Below are 14,986 nucleotides of genomic sequence, written 5' to 3' on the forward strand. Positions count from 1 at the left end.
GTTTATAAGGTTGGGATCACTACCAGTCAGGATAAGATCATCAACATAAAGAACAAGAATGATAAGAGACTTGCCCACTTTCTTGGTGTAGATAGTATTGTCAGAATGACACCTAGAGAAGCCAGATTCTAAAAGAAAGTTATCCATTTTGGCATACCAAGCACGAGGAGCTTGCTTGAGACCATAAAGGGATTTCTTAAGCCGACATACAAGGCTGGAGTTTGTTTGTATAAAGCCAATGGGTTGTTCCATGTAGATTTCTTCATGCAAGTCCCCATGCAAGAAGGCAGATTTAACATCCATCTGATGGACTTCCCATTTGAACGAGGCAGCAAGGGAAAGAACAAGGAGGATAGAGTTCATTTTGGCAACAGGGGAGAAGGTTTCAGTGTAGTCAATGCCTTCAACCTGTGAAAAACCTTTAGCAACAAGACGAGCTTTATGTTTATCAACTTTCCCATCTGGTCCATACTTGGTTCTGTAAACCCATTTGCATCTAACAAGTTTTCATCCCTTTGGTAGAGGAACAAGAACCCATGTATCATTTGCCAATAATGAATGATATTCTTTATTCATAGCTGCTTCCCAATCTGGATGGCCTGAAGCTTCTGCAAAGGTGTCAGGATCATAATTTACTGGAGCTTGAGCCAGTAAAGAAGAGGCTCTGTCAAACTGAGAATGTGTGCGTCACTGATCTGTAGGATCACCGGGAAGATCACCTGTTGCATCTCGAGTAGCACGAACCCATTTTGGAAGCTGAGGAGCTGAAGGAGGATCCTGAGATGGTGGGGGAGGATTGTCATCCTCACTTTCATCATCTGAAGAAGAAATGTTTTCAAAAGTAGAAGGGATAGGGAGAGGTGGCACATCCGCCGGACTAGGCTCGCAGGCCGATATATTTTCATCAAATTTTACATCTCTTCTAATGATAACATTTTTGGACTTAAATGGAATAAGTCTATAGCCTTTGACATCTTCAGAATATCCAACAAAAGTACATTTTTCACTCTTAGGTTCTAAAGCTTTATGCTTTTCATCTGGAATATGGGCCCACGCTTCACTTCCAAAAACACGAAAGTGACTTAGATCTGGTTTGATTGAGCTCCATGCTTCTTCTGGAGTGATATTCTTTAAAGCCTTAGTAGGAGTGCGATTTATTATGTAATTTGCACAGTTAATTGCTTCTGCCCAAAAACTAAGACCAAGTCCTTTAGATTGTATCATACAATTAGCCATTTCCTTTAAGGTGCGATTCTTCCTTTCAGCTACACCATTTTGTTGTGGAGTATATGGAACAGTATGTTGCATTTGAATTCCATTATCAGTGAAAAAGTTGATGAATGTGTTTTTAACATATTCTCCGCCATTATCAGATCTTAGCTTAAGAATTTGATGTCCAGATTGTTTTTCAACAAAGGCCTTGAAGGCCAAAAATGTGTTAAATACTTCACTCTTGAGTTTTAAGAAGTATACCCAAGTGCATCTAGAGAAATCATCAATGAAAGTTAAGAAATACTTGCAGCCAGAGAATGAAACAACTGGAAGTGGACCACATAAATCACTATGCACAAGCTGTAAAGGGGCTGAGGTGTGCCAAGACGCACGTTTTTCAAAACTGTCCCGATGATGTTTTCCGAGTACACATCCGGAACAAACACCATCTCTGCAAGATACCATAGGAAGACCTGTCACCATATTTTCTTTACATAGATGCTGAAGGGAGCGATAGTTTAAGTGACCAAATCGCTCATGCCAAAGTTTGCTCACTTCATCGTTATGAGCAAAAAATACTAAGGGAAGATTTGATGACCCAAAGTTGTGAAACTTATACAACCTTGTAGAATCATCAGCAATGCCAGTAGCTAAAATTTGTTTAGGATCTCTTAGATCCTTGATTACAACATCATGAGGTGAAAATTCAACGATTTTACCTTCACCTAAATGAGTTATCTGATATACAGATAGAAGGTTGCAGGATAAGGTTGGAACGCATAATACATCATTAAATTGACCATTGTCTAGATGAACAGTTCTAGTCCCTACAACATTAAGAGACCTATCATCACCAACATATATATTTTTGGTGTTACAATCATTTAAAGAAGAAAACATGGCTTTGTTTTTGGCCATGTGATAAGAAGCTCCAGAATCAATGAGCCACTCATGAGAATGAGAAGAAGAAGATACATTCAATGCATAACCAGACCGAGATGATTGACAACCACATGCAGAAAGTGTCAATCCTGAAGATGAAGTTGAAGGTGAAGAATGCTCCAAATGGATGTTATGTTTCTTCATCGCTGCTTCCAAGGCTTCCATCTTCTTAAAGCATTTGGATTCTAAGTGGCCATCTCGATTACAAAAGTTGCAATGTCTATCAGTATTCTTCCATTTGTTTTTATTTGTCTTATCATTTTGTTGAAATGATTTTTCATTTTGAGGCTGAGATTGCTTAGGACCCTTGTTTGGTTTAGGAACATTCTTTTTAGGATATGACTTCTTAGGATTCTTTGAATTTGGTTGCTGCTGGGCGGCTAACACTTTCTTGGAAGAGTTTCCAAGATTAAGAAGACCAAGGTGTAAGAGTTTTTCTTGTTCTCTTATTAAAGAATCACAAAAAGAGTCAAAGGAAGGGGACTTGTAGTATGTTCCTTGAGAAATGAAGGCTTCTCTTGTAGAATGGAAGGTGGAAACAAACACAGAGTAGGCTGGTCCCAACTTAGTAAGAATAGAATAGATAAGGTTACTATCTTCTTTCTTAACCTTAACACCTTCCAAGAGATATCTAAGGTTTTGAACTTGGACAAGAAATCTTCAATGCAAGAAAAATTATTAGGGTCCAATGTAAGCAACTCATTTTCAAGTTGATGGGCTCTAAGTTCATTTTTAATCCCAAAAACTTTATTGATTTGTTTCATTGCTTCATCAAGAGTATCAAGTTCTGCAATATGGAATCTAAGATCTGGAGAAATAGACATCCCTATCAATCCACGTGCTTGATCTTGCCTACTTTCCCATTTAGCAGCCTTATCTTCATCCTTCGGTTTCTTTTCTTTCCCTGAGGTGATTCTGTAGAGACCTTTACTTCTAAGTAAATCCTCAATGTAGGACAACCATTGGAAGTAGTTGGTGCTGTCAAGGGTAACTTGGTATTGACTTTCCATTTCAACAGAAACTGAAGCTAAAGATGCTAAAACTAAGTGTTCCAATGGATAGATCTCGAAAAATTAGGCTGGTTTAAAAAAAACGGCTCTAAAAACGGCTTCCGGATGAAGAAGTTATGGCTTTTTGAAAAAACGTTGTTGAAGATGCCGACGAAGTGCGGGAATGTGCGGAAATGAAAAATCCGCCCTCACAAAAAGGAGATTTGAACCCAAGACCTCTACTATCTTAAAATAGCTTTGAACCAATTGAGCTATACAAAAAATTTGAGAGAGAGAGAGAGAGGGAGGGAGGGAGGGGGGGTTGATGCTTTGGGTTGCGTGCTTGCTTTGAGAAAGCTCTTTTTCCCTACAAAACAAAAAACACAAAACCCAACACGGACATACAAAAAAAAACGAACCTTGCGGCTCGAAGTTAGCTTTAGCCGAAAAACTAAATATTTTAAAAAATTAACCTTGCGGCTCAAAGTTATCTTTAGCCGAAAACTAAATATTTTCCTCAATGTTTCTGATTTTCCGAGATCACACTAAGGCGCAAGGAAAAGAGAATACGCATGAGAAAAATCCTTCCTTTCTGTTTCTGATTTGCCCAGATCACATAGAGTCGCAGGCAAAGAGCATACGCAGAAATGAAAGGTATAGATCCGGTAATAAAAAAAAGGCTAAATAAACCGAAACCGAAATAAACAGAGAGAAAATAACTGTAAACTGCAAATAGACACTGTATACCTCCAGATCTTAAAAATGATGCAGCTAGGGCTACCGGAAACCTTTTCGCGTGAAACAAAAGGGGTTCCTCACTGGAACAGATGCTCCCAACATAACAGAGCAGTCCTCTCGGCCCGAAAGCAGTTAGAAACAGTAGATCTAGGAAACGGCAGTCGGATGCAGTTCTATCGGCTTCAAATTTGGATCACCAACGGACGCGGCCCTCAAATAGCTCTGATACCATGTAGGAATTTACAGGGTAAGTTCCTCAGACAGAACACCAAAGGACACCGCTCACAACCAGATCGCAGATTAATACACCAGTATTTTTGATGTGGTTAAAACCCTCAAAGAGGGAAACAGTCCACGGCCTGAGCCAACGTGGCCACTTCAGGCAATTTATTAATAAAAGAATGAAAATTTACATAAGCTTCTCTCATAGACGGATTACCCTACAAATGATCCTCCATGCGCTTTAAATAGAAATCATGGACCAATCGGGTGTTAAGCCACGGATCAAGTGTCGGTAATACCGAGGAGAGAATGAACCGTCGGATCACTACATATCGTGACCGTCGGATTGTAAGTTACAAAATGTACAAGGTAAAGAAACACACTTTACCTAACTCTATACCTAACTCTATACTAGACCAAGTTGTACTTAACTATTTCCTATGTGTCGGAATATCCTAACACAACATGAGGGCATAACTAAGAGTCTCCAAAAGCAAACCCAGACTCTATGGGAGGTAGTATATTTATAGGGTAAAAGAGCTGGTTTGGGATTTACCATTCTAGAACTTAGATCCACATTATTGGGTTTGGTTGTGGATTGCTAGTTGAAGTGTTGTAACTCAGTTATTGTATATTGGTATCTATGAAGGGTTGTGGCAACAAACTGTTTGGAGTTCCTCCCAACCAAACCAAAGTCCTTTATAAATCGAATTTTTGTGTATTGAAGTGCTAGAGTCAAAGAGAAGTTGGGAAATAATTTTGGGAGTTCCCCCTCTCGTTTATTGAAGTGTTATTTATGTACATGATTCGTGTTATTTATGAATGAATCTGATTATAGCTGAACTTAAGTTAATATAAGTAAACTGTAATTGAAGTTAAGCTTTGAAGTGGCTATTATAGTGAGATTTGATTGAACACCAATTTCACAATTATAAGATATTGGTCTCGGCATAGGGTACATGTGCTAAAAGCATAGTATGAGCATTAGTAAACTCAAGTTGGTTTCACCATTGAGGAGAAAGTGCATTGATGCCGCACACGTCAGGGGACTGGGAATCTCATAGCTCAAAGGTGCGGCTTGGTGGCGTGACACCCAAATTATGAGGCTAGACATTGGCTTGCCTGAGGGATTTTATTTGTAGGAGGGAAACCTCACCATGTTTTGAGGCAAATATCATGCCTTCGAGAGGGATATTGAGCCTCTTGATCCTAAAATATTTCATCCTTTGGGGAACGACCCCCTATCTTCAATGGTTTTGTTTAAATTTGGCATACCTTGGTTATTATCTTAGTCTCCTTTACCTTGTGGATGGCAAGTGACTTTCTGGTAAATTTTCTAGGCTAAGGAGTTGGTGTTTCCTTTGACTCTACTTGAGCCAACCCAAAAATATTATCAGTTGAGGGATATAACTTGCTTGGGGAACGAGATTACCATGTTTGAATTTTTAGCATGCAACAATAGTCTCCTACTTGGACTGATTCGAGGTGAATTTAGAGGGGGGAAATAAAAATTGTTGTATCATCCTTAACAAAGGATGTGACGATGTGGTGGAGAAGGTGAGCAAAATAAATTGCTTTTGGTAACATGACATAGGCCATCACCACATGGGATGAGATGAAGGAAGGCTTGATAGCTCGTTTTGGACCACAAGATGAGACTTGGGGTGCGAGAGCAAAGGTGAAGTTCATGAAACAAAGAGGGATCCTGCAAGCACATGTGAGGGAGTATTCAAGTATGATGTTGGTGCTTCTAGATATAGCTGAGAAGGATAGGTTATTCAATTTTGTGATTGGGTTGCAACCTTGAGCTCAAGTTGAAGTAAAGAGGCAGAAGGTTTAATCTCTTGAAGAAGCCATCACTGATGCAAACAAGCTTCCAGATTACCATGAATGCAAGACATAAGGGGAGGAGCAAGGTGGGAGGAGGAAGAAATCAGATAAAGGGAAAGAGAAGCTTTCAAAGGAAGATGGAATGGAGTTGGGTGGCTTTTTGAAGGGGGAAGAAACCTCTTGTGTCTTGGTTGTGTAGTGAAGAGCACATGACCAAGAATTTTCCATTAATGAAGAAGGCGACAACTTTGCAGCAATTCGAGAAGGAAGAGAGAGAACAAGGTTCTCGTGCATCAGGAGTTATGTAGGTTTTAGGAGCAACTACGGTGAAGGAAGATACCTCGAAACATGATCTGAAAAGGAGGAAGCTAAATTTCATGAAGATGGATGTAGTTGGGAGTCCAGTGATGGCTATGTTGGATATTGGAGCATCTCACAACTTCATGAAGGAAGATGTTGATAGGAGATTGGGACTGAGGTTCATTCCAACCATGCATCTTTTAAAGCGGTGGATTCAGAAGGAAGCATAGTCCTTGGGATAACGACAACTGTTCTAATGAAGATTGGAAGTTGGCAAGGAAAGGTGGACTTTACTATCATTAGGAAGGATGACTATGAACTTGTACTTGGCATAATTCAATTTATGATTGAGTAAGAGGTTGTGCTAGTACTGCACTTGGGGAAACTATTCATTCATGTAGGAATGACGAAGCCAATGATCGTTCCTACCGTGGGAGCTGTGGCAGGAGAATGCAAGATGATAGCCATTTGTGTGGAGGAAGGACAACTAGAATATGAGTTTCATGAGAGGTTGGATTGGGTGGAGTCCATGCTCATGGTACGCTCAAAATTGATAGCAACATTGTTAGATGGTTTTCTAAGTTTATCAGATAAGCCAACGATGATGGATGCGGGGCCTTGCACTGGAGAGTGCGAGGCTTTTGATTCCCAAACTTCTACCATTGAAGAGTGTAGAGGGTATTAAGATCAACGTGAAGAGGAGTATGTCGATTTGGTGGAAGAAGATGTTCACAGATGGATTGAGTGTTGGGAGTAGGAACCAAACCAAGAAGAGGATGAAGATGGAGGGATGTCCGTGGGTCAGGATGGAACCATGAAGACAGATATACTAGGCCATAACGATCAAGTTTCAATGAAGTTGATGGAAGAGAGTATGGGTAGGTGTTCCTTTCCACCTTTAATAAAGTATATTGTAGAGAAGTATGGAGGGTTCATACTAGGTATGGGTGGATTCTTGTCAGAGACGTAGAGAGATGGCCTTGTGATGTGGAAAGGTAAGTCATATGACTCCCCCACACCACCATCTTTTTGAAGCTCATGAAGGAGATGGGCTCACTGTAACTTGCTTGGGATGGTGAGACTGCTTGGAGCTTGAGATGCCATTGAATGGCACCTCATGATGAGCGAAACCGGAAGAAAGATTGTGTGACAGGGAACAGGTGATAATGGTTGCACATGTTTGGGTGCATGTGTTCTTGTGGAGTTGATGCTACGGTCATATTAGCTACTTGACTAGTCGATTGCACGAGGGGATCCAACACATGTCATTCTTACAAGTTGTGATACATGAATAGACATTGTATATATGTCGGAGATGAGATTATTCTATATTGATGAAGACAATTGATGTGAAATTTCATGATGAGGTCAATCTTCAGGATTTGGTTAAGAAATTTGTTGAGGGGTGTGTTGTCGAGGATGACAACCATTTTGAAGTGGGTGTGGGGATGTCAATCCCTTTGGCTAGGCACTGAAGCATGCCTGAGTTAGGGCAAGTTGAGTTCAGTGGAAGGATTGGGTTGGCACGAAGAGCATGCCCGAGATGTGTTCAATGGAAAGAAGTCAGTGATACAAGTGCATGAAGAGGGTGGAATTATTAGAACAAATTTGAGAGTTGACATGACGAGGGTGCCTATTCAATGCGCAACTGATGAAGACAAGGCGTGCCCGACTGAGATATGACCGATCGACAACAAGGTGTGGCCAGCTAAGACATGCCTGATTGACAAGAAGGTGTTCCTTGCTGAGACGCACTTGCTTGACTTGCGAAGGTACGCAACTGAAGATGAGACGTGAATGCACATGACCGAAAGTGAACCAAAGGAATGTTTGTATCCGAGAAACGATGCGACATAATTTAGGGCTTATGATCAGCTCAGCTTGAACGAAGGAAGGTTGGCTCAAATGCCCAACTGACACATTCCTTGGAAGAGACACAACTGTTCATGGGGGGTGACTCATATATATAAGATGAGAGTAGAGGAGTTAGAACATCAATCAATCGAAGATAAACAACCTCTCATTGACAGACAAGGAGGAGACGACGAAGGAAGAAGAGAGTTGGGTCTCACGAAGGAGCTTACTCTCTAAAGCAAGCTGTAGAAAGAAATTTTGCGAGCTTGTGGAACGAAGTATTGTTGAGGGTGGTACGCCATGGGGTATTTTTGTATTAATGTTTTGTGTAGGTCGAAGGGCTGCAACTTGGTTATTTTTTGTGTTTCGTTGTGGGTTGCTAGTTGAAGGGTTTGTAACTCGGTTATTGTATATTTGTATTAGTGAAGTATTGTGGTAGGGAATTGTTTGGAGTTTGGCCCAACCGAACCAAAATCCATTGTAAACTGAAGTTTTGTATATTGAAGTTTTATAGTCAAAGAGCAATTGGGAAATTGTTTTGAGAGTTCCCCCTTGTTAATTTTAGGTATGTTATATGCTAGAACAATTTATTTAATTTCTTTTTCATATTAGCAATCACATCAGCATAAAGTAAACTGCAGATAGAACATGAATATAAATAGCAGAAGACAAGCCAAGACAAGAAGACACAAGATGTGGTGCTAGCCAGGGAAAAACCCCACAATGTGTGGGGAAACCATTGATCAATTCTTCTTTTATGTTCTTCAAAGTTCAACAGCGAAAGAGAGAGAGATAGTACATTTACAACAGAAGTCAACACTTTGACTTATCTAGATCTAGCATAGATCATTTCGTATAGCGATGAGATCAGTTGAAGACATTCTGCTTCAACTGATTCTCCAAGGTGACTCCTTCACCTATCATCGTGTTGCATCTCATCCATTTGCTACACCTTACCGTGTAGCACCATCATGCTGCATCATGCATCATCATGCTGCTCATGATCTCATAATGTTGTCTATGTTTATCATGCTGCCCATGTATCTCATGATGTCGTCCATGTTCACCATGCTCATGAATATGCTGACACAATTCTATTGAAGATTGTTACAGTCATACCATTGACTGCTATATCAACATTGCTGCCCTTCAAAGATGACATCGTATATGTTCTAGCACCTTTATATTTGATTGCGGCTCCCATCAACATTGTTGCCCATGACTTCTTATATATGTCCAAATCACACATCAATACAATTTCCTTATCTCTTTGCCCCCGAAGTTTATATACATCACTACTGTTCATTATATTAGGGCTGCGTACGATTCATAATGAACATCGTATTTGTGCCTCCATGAACAATGTATATGATCCATAATGATCAGCGCATATGCCCAGCGTGTATTCATATATGTGTGTATTATATGCATTCTGGACAGTTTATAGAATCTAGCATTTTGTAACACATCATAGCGTTCATATTACATCAGCTACCTCCATATTACTGTGACTACCTTCATATCTGTGGTTATCTTTCATATTACTTGAAGGAGTCTCCATAAACAACGTTTCATTGACTGCGTTGAAGGAGTCTCTACTAACAACGTGGATTAAGGCCTGCGTGCCTGCGTATAGGACTTCTGGACATCTACGTGGATCATCCTCATTGCCTACGTGGATATGCCTCATATGCCTACGTGGATATGCCCTCATCTGCTGCGTGGATATCCTCATATGCCTGCATGCATATGCCCTCATCTGCTGCGTGGATAAGGTCTTCATTACAGCGTAATTTAGTAGGGATTCTTTCAACTGCGGCTTCACCATATATCTTCCTGAACAGCATATATAGATTAACAACGAATCATTTGCCAGCAGATAGATGTCTTCTTGACCTGCGTAGGATTAGGGCATCAGTTGCAGCTAGGGCTCCAACGTATTCTTAGTGATTCTCCTTCTCCAAAAACCCAAGACGTGGAGAGGAGATCACCTTGAAAGTGTATCTAAATGACATCAAATCATCTTATATTTATACCAAAATGTATAGGTTGAATAGACATGACGTTTGGGCTTCTTGAGTCTACATAAGTTGCTGGTCGACTAGATAATAAATCCATAATCCAAATAAATTCATATCTCCATAAATACTTATCAGAATCGGATGATATTTAGATCAATCCTACACCTCTCGACGAGAGGGATCCAATAAAAATATCAGCTGCCATAAATAAGTTGATCCACATGGAGTTTGGCCCTAGTTGCCAATTTAACACTCCTCTCAACTAGGGAGAACTCCATCTGCTAATCCATATCTCCAACTGTACTATCTCTGCCATTAGTACCCTGCACTGCTCTGCCTAGCTCTGCTAGCTCTACTCTGCTCAACTTTGCTTTGCTCAGCTTTTTTGGCTCTGCTAGCTCTGCTCTGCTCAACTTTGCTCTGCTGAACTATGAAGAAGAAGAATTGATCGAGAATGTTTCATACCATTCTCCACTGACCCAAAGTCAGTCACAGAGTGTGTACCACTGGTCCCAGACCAATCTCAATCGACCCGAAGTCAGCTTCATAGTAGGTACCACTCCTACCACTGGTCCCAGACCAGTATCGCAGTGTCAGAGAGTGTACCACAGGTCCCATACCAGTCTCAACCGACCCGAAGTCAGCGTCATAGTATGTACCACTCTCAATGGTCCTAGAACAGTACTGCACTGACACAAATTCAGTCTCAAAGTATGTACCACTGGTCCAATGTTACTTGGGAGCGGGAGCGGGAGCGAAAATGGGAGCGGGAGCGACCATTTTCAGAAGCTCCCAGTTTGGGAGCGAATCCGGGAGCGATTTTTTAAAAATATATATATATTTTTTATATTTTTTATATTTTTTAATTTTTGATACATATATGTCAACAAAAACATGTAGAATGATGAATTAGACATAAAAAACATAAAAAATCATAGATTGATCATTGAACCATAACACATCAATCATCTAGAAATTATAATCATCATCAACCATGTCCACAAGTTAGCAAAATACATATTACAACTGCAACATATTGAGTCTTATAAATCATGATTCATCAAATTCAATCTTAAAGTTTCAACTTCAAGCTTTCAGAATTGAAAATTCAATAACATTTATCATCATTGATCACCAAAGTTGTACTTGTAAGCTAAGTTTAACCATTACAAGAAGTAATATCGAAGATATTTCTAAGTCCTAACTTCTAACTGTTAACATGATATGAAATGTTAAAAATTTATAAAATGAAACATGAATAATGAGATGAAATGAAACAACTTTAGTCTTTCACAAAGCATCATATTCATAATTCACAATCATTACCAATGAGTTATAATTGCCAAGGCCCAACTTCAAACTTCAAATTTTCATTGTCACAGTGATATAATGTTTACAAAAAATATCATTATGATATGAAAGAGTCAAGAGTCAAGAGTCAAGGACTCAAAACTCAACAGTTATGAAAACTAAAGTCTAATAGAAACTAAAAAAGACAAGTAAACTGTAAATCTACATGTGGCCCTTGCCACGAGAGTCTCCAAGAGTATAAGCAGGTTGTGGTGGTCTTCTAGGAGTCTCCCGCACAGACCGACGACCAGAACTAGAACCTCCATGCGAGGGTGTAGATGGAGGTGGCGACAGCAAAGGAACAAGACTCAGACCTCGAGCACTGCTACTGGATGGTGGAGGTGGAGGTGGCATGGCTGCTGCAACTGCTTCATTTTCATCCCTTACAAGTTCCTCTTCTAGTTCTTCAATATGTACAATGCCATCCTCCAAATTGTCATCCTCTGGGTGATTGTCCCAAATTTTATATGTGGGATCCTCATTAGCCCGATCACAGTAATGACTCAACAACCTCAAGTTGTAGTGCACATAAACCAAGCTTTCTGCTCGGTTTTCATTGAGTCTGTTTCTTTTCACATTATGTATATAGTTGTAGGTGCTCCAACACCTCTCTGCAGAAGAAGAATTTACAACCTGTGAAAGAACTTTTTTTGCCAATTTTGGCAAAAGTCCGTGGCCGCCATTTGTTTCCCACCATGTGAGAGATTCAAATTTATCTTTGTCGTCCATTGCATGGAAGTTACCATACAAACCAGTGCCACTGAAGTATTTGCCTATTTCAAGGCGCACAGTTGCACATTCCTCCCTGTCAGGTACCAACTTTTCTAATGCTTCCAAATATACTTTAGTTACCTCTGGATCTGAATGGGGTTTGGTCCTAACCCCACCCCTTGCTGCAGGTTGGCCCAACCAAGATGTAGAGTAGTATTTTGGCGTAAGGATATATGCCAAGCAATGTAGTGGAAGGTTAAGTCTATTCCACCATTCACACACACAATCATGAATCAGTTTGTACAAGTTGGGATCTCTATTATGAACAATGTCTTTTATTTCCCCCAACAGGGTATCCATTTGCTCATACACCTCGCCAATCATTGGTTTGTCTGTATCTGCAAACCGAATCATGTGATAAATTGGCTTGGTGAAATCCAATACCTGCCTCACACTTGTCCAAAACTGCCCATCAAGAGCGGCCTCCTCCACCATTTCAAAACCTGCCATGTCAGCTACATTTGTAGCCCTTTCCTTTAACACCTGCCAATGTGGACTTGATACCATGCTAGCTAATGCCTCCCTTACCTTCAAAAGGCACCTGAAGGTGAGGTAATAGCTATCAAATCTAGTCTTCGCAATCTTCAGCAACTCCAATCTCGAGTGACTGCGGAAAAGGCCATGGGTATTGCTATGATTTGTAATAAATTTTATCATTTGTTTGCCTTTCTTGTACAAATTACCAATCCATTGGTATTGTTCATTTTTGTTTTTGACAATATCATGCAACAAAAGGTTCAATGTGTGAACCAAACATCCGGACCAAAATATGTTGGGGTATTTATCCTCAATAATTGCTCTCGCTGCCTTACAATTAGGAGCATTATCAGTGATGACTTGGATGACATTGTATGGGCCAATACGCTCAATTGTTTCAAGTAATGCTTCTGCAATGTTGATGGCGGTCTTGAACTTGTCTGAGTAATCATGTGCAGCTAGAAAGATGGGACCACTAACAGACACAGCAAGAACACTTATCAATGGCTTGCCTTTTACATTTGTCCATCCATCAGATACAATGGACACCCCATGGTCAGTCCAAGAACTTGTCATTTTATTCAAAGAATGTGATATTTTTGCTTTTTCATGATCAAGGCCAACGGTTCTTGCCTTGTCATACCCAGGGCTCTTGTATCCTTTAGGGGCATCATTTATGGCAGAAACCATTTCGTGCCAATAAGGTGAGCGAAGAACATTGAATGGTATCCCACATGCATAGAGAAACCTGTAAACTTTTGAATCCATATCATTCCTACACCCCTCATCAAGGAAATCTGATATGGTTCTACGCCTTAAAGATGATGACCCTGTGCCTCCATGTCCATATCCACTACCTTGGGAGGATGTTGAAGGAGTTCTTTGTGATTGTGAGCTTGGTTCAAAGAAACCCCTCGATTTTTCTGTTTTGTATTGGGCTTCCTCCTCTTCCCTTATGTATTTGGCTCTCTCCGCTGTTGACACCGCTGTACAAGTTTTTATTCCTATTTGTTTCTCTGCATCCCATGGCCTTTTCCCACAGAGGTGTCTTCTAGCACGGGTGTATGAACCTGTGTAATCAGTGTTGCAATGGGGGCAATGAAATTTAGTGGTTCCATCCCCTCTCCCTGTTTCAGCCTTGTTAACATATTTCCACAATGGAGTTTGATCTTGTTTAGTTTTTTGAGGGTCATGTTCACCCTCCTCCAGCTCCTCCTCACCAGGGTTTTCACCCATTTGACTTTCTCTGGCTTCTTCATCCCCCTCTTCAGTTTGAGGCTGGCCCCTCCGTTTCCTACTCTCCAGCACCATAATAACCATAAAAGGGACCAGGAAGAGGAAAATGCCAAGAAATATAGCCAGGTCCATGGTGTTTGATGTTTGTAGGGTTTTGATTCTTGAATCTGCAAATTAATTTAATTTATTGGGATTAATTAATTTAATTTATTAATTTGATTTAAATACATGATTTTTAAACTCAATAAGCTAAATTAAATTAACTAAATTACTACCTAACCAGCTAAACTAACTAAATTACTAAGTTACTTACCTCTGCATGCTTGCTCCTCGCTCCTTGGCACTTGCTCCTCGCTCCTCAGCACTTGCTCCTCGCTCCTTTGCTCTTGCTCCAACTCCAAACTCAAGCTCAATGAGTAACAATGAATATTTTTTTGGCCCATTGGCCTTTTAAAACCATTTTTTTTTTTTAATTTAATTTTTTTGGGGTCCGCAGAATTTTTTTTCGCCGACCCACTCCCGGCCCCACGCAAATCGCTCCGGGAGCGCCGGAGCGATCGCTCCCTAAATCGCTTCCGAACAGACCAGGGAGCGCAAATTTTTTTAAGGAGCACGCTCCCGAAAATCGCTCCCGTCCGGGAGCGATTTTGGGAGCGCGCTCCCAAGCCGCTCCCGCCCGGAGCGCGATTCGGGAGCGGGTTCGGGTGGGGGGGGGGGCACTCCCCCACAACTTAGCACTGGTCCTAGACCAATCTCAATCGACCCGAAGTCAGTGTCATAGTAGGTACCACTCCTACCACTGGTCCCAGACTCAGTCTCAGTGTAGTCCCAGACCAGTCTCACCGACTCGTCATAGTATGTACCACTGGTCCCAGACCAGTACTGCACTGACACAAAGTCAGTCTCAGAGTATGTACCACTGGTCCCAAACTAGTCTCAACCGTCCCGAAGTCAGCGTCATAGTATGTACCACTCTCACTGGTCCCAGACCAGTACTGCACTGACACAAAGTCAGTTTCAGAGTATGTACCACTGGTCCCAGAC

This window comes from Pinus tabuliformis, chromosome 2_2 (genome assembly GCF_031772625.1).
Source record: "Pinus tabuliformis cultivar Carrire ecotype Pingquan chromosome 2_2, CPIR1, whole genome shotgun sequence".
Classification (NCBI taxonomy): domain Eukaryota; kingdom Viridiplantae; phylum Streptophyta; class Pinopsida; order Pinales; family Pinaceae; genus Pinus; species Pinus tabuliformis.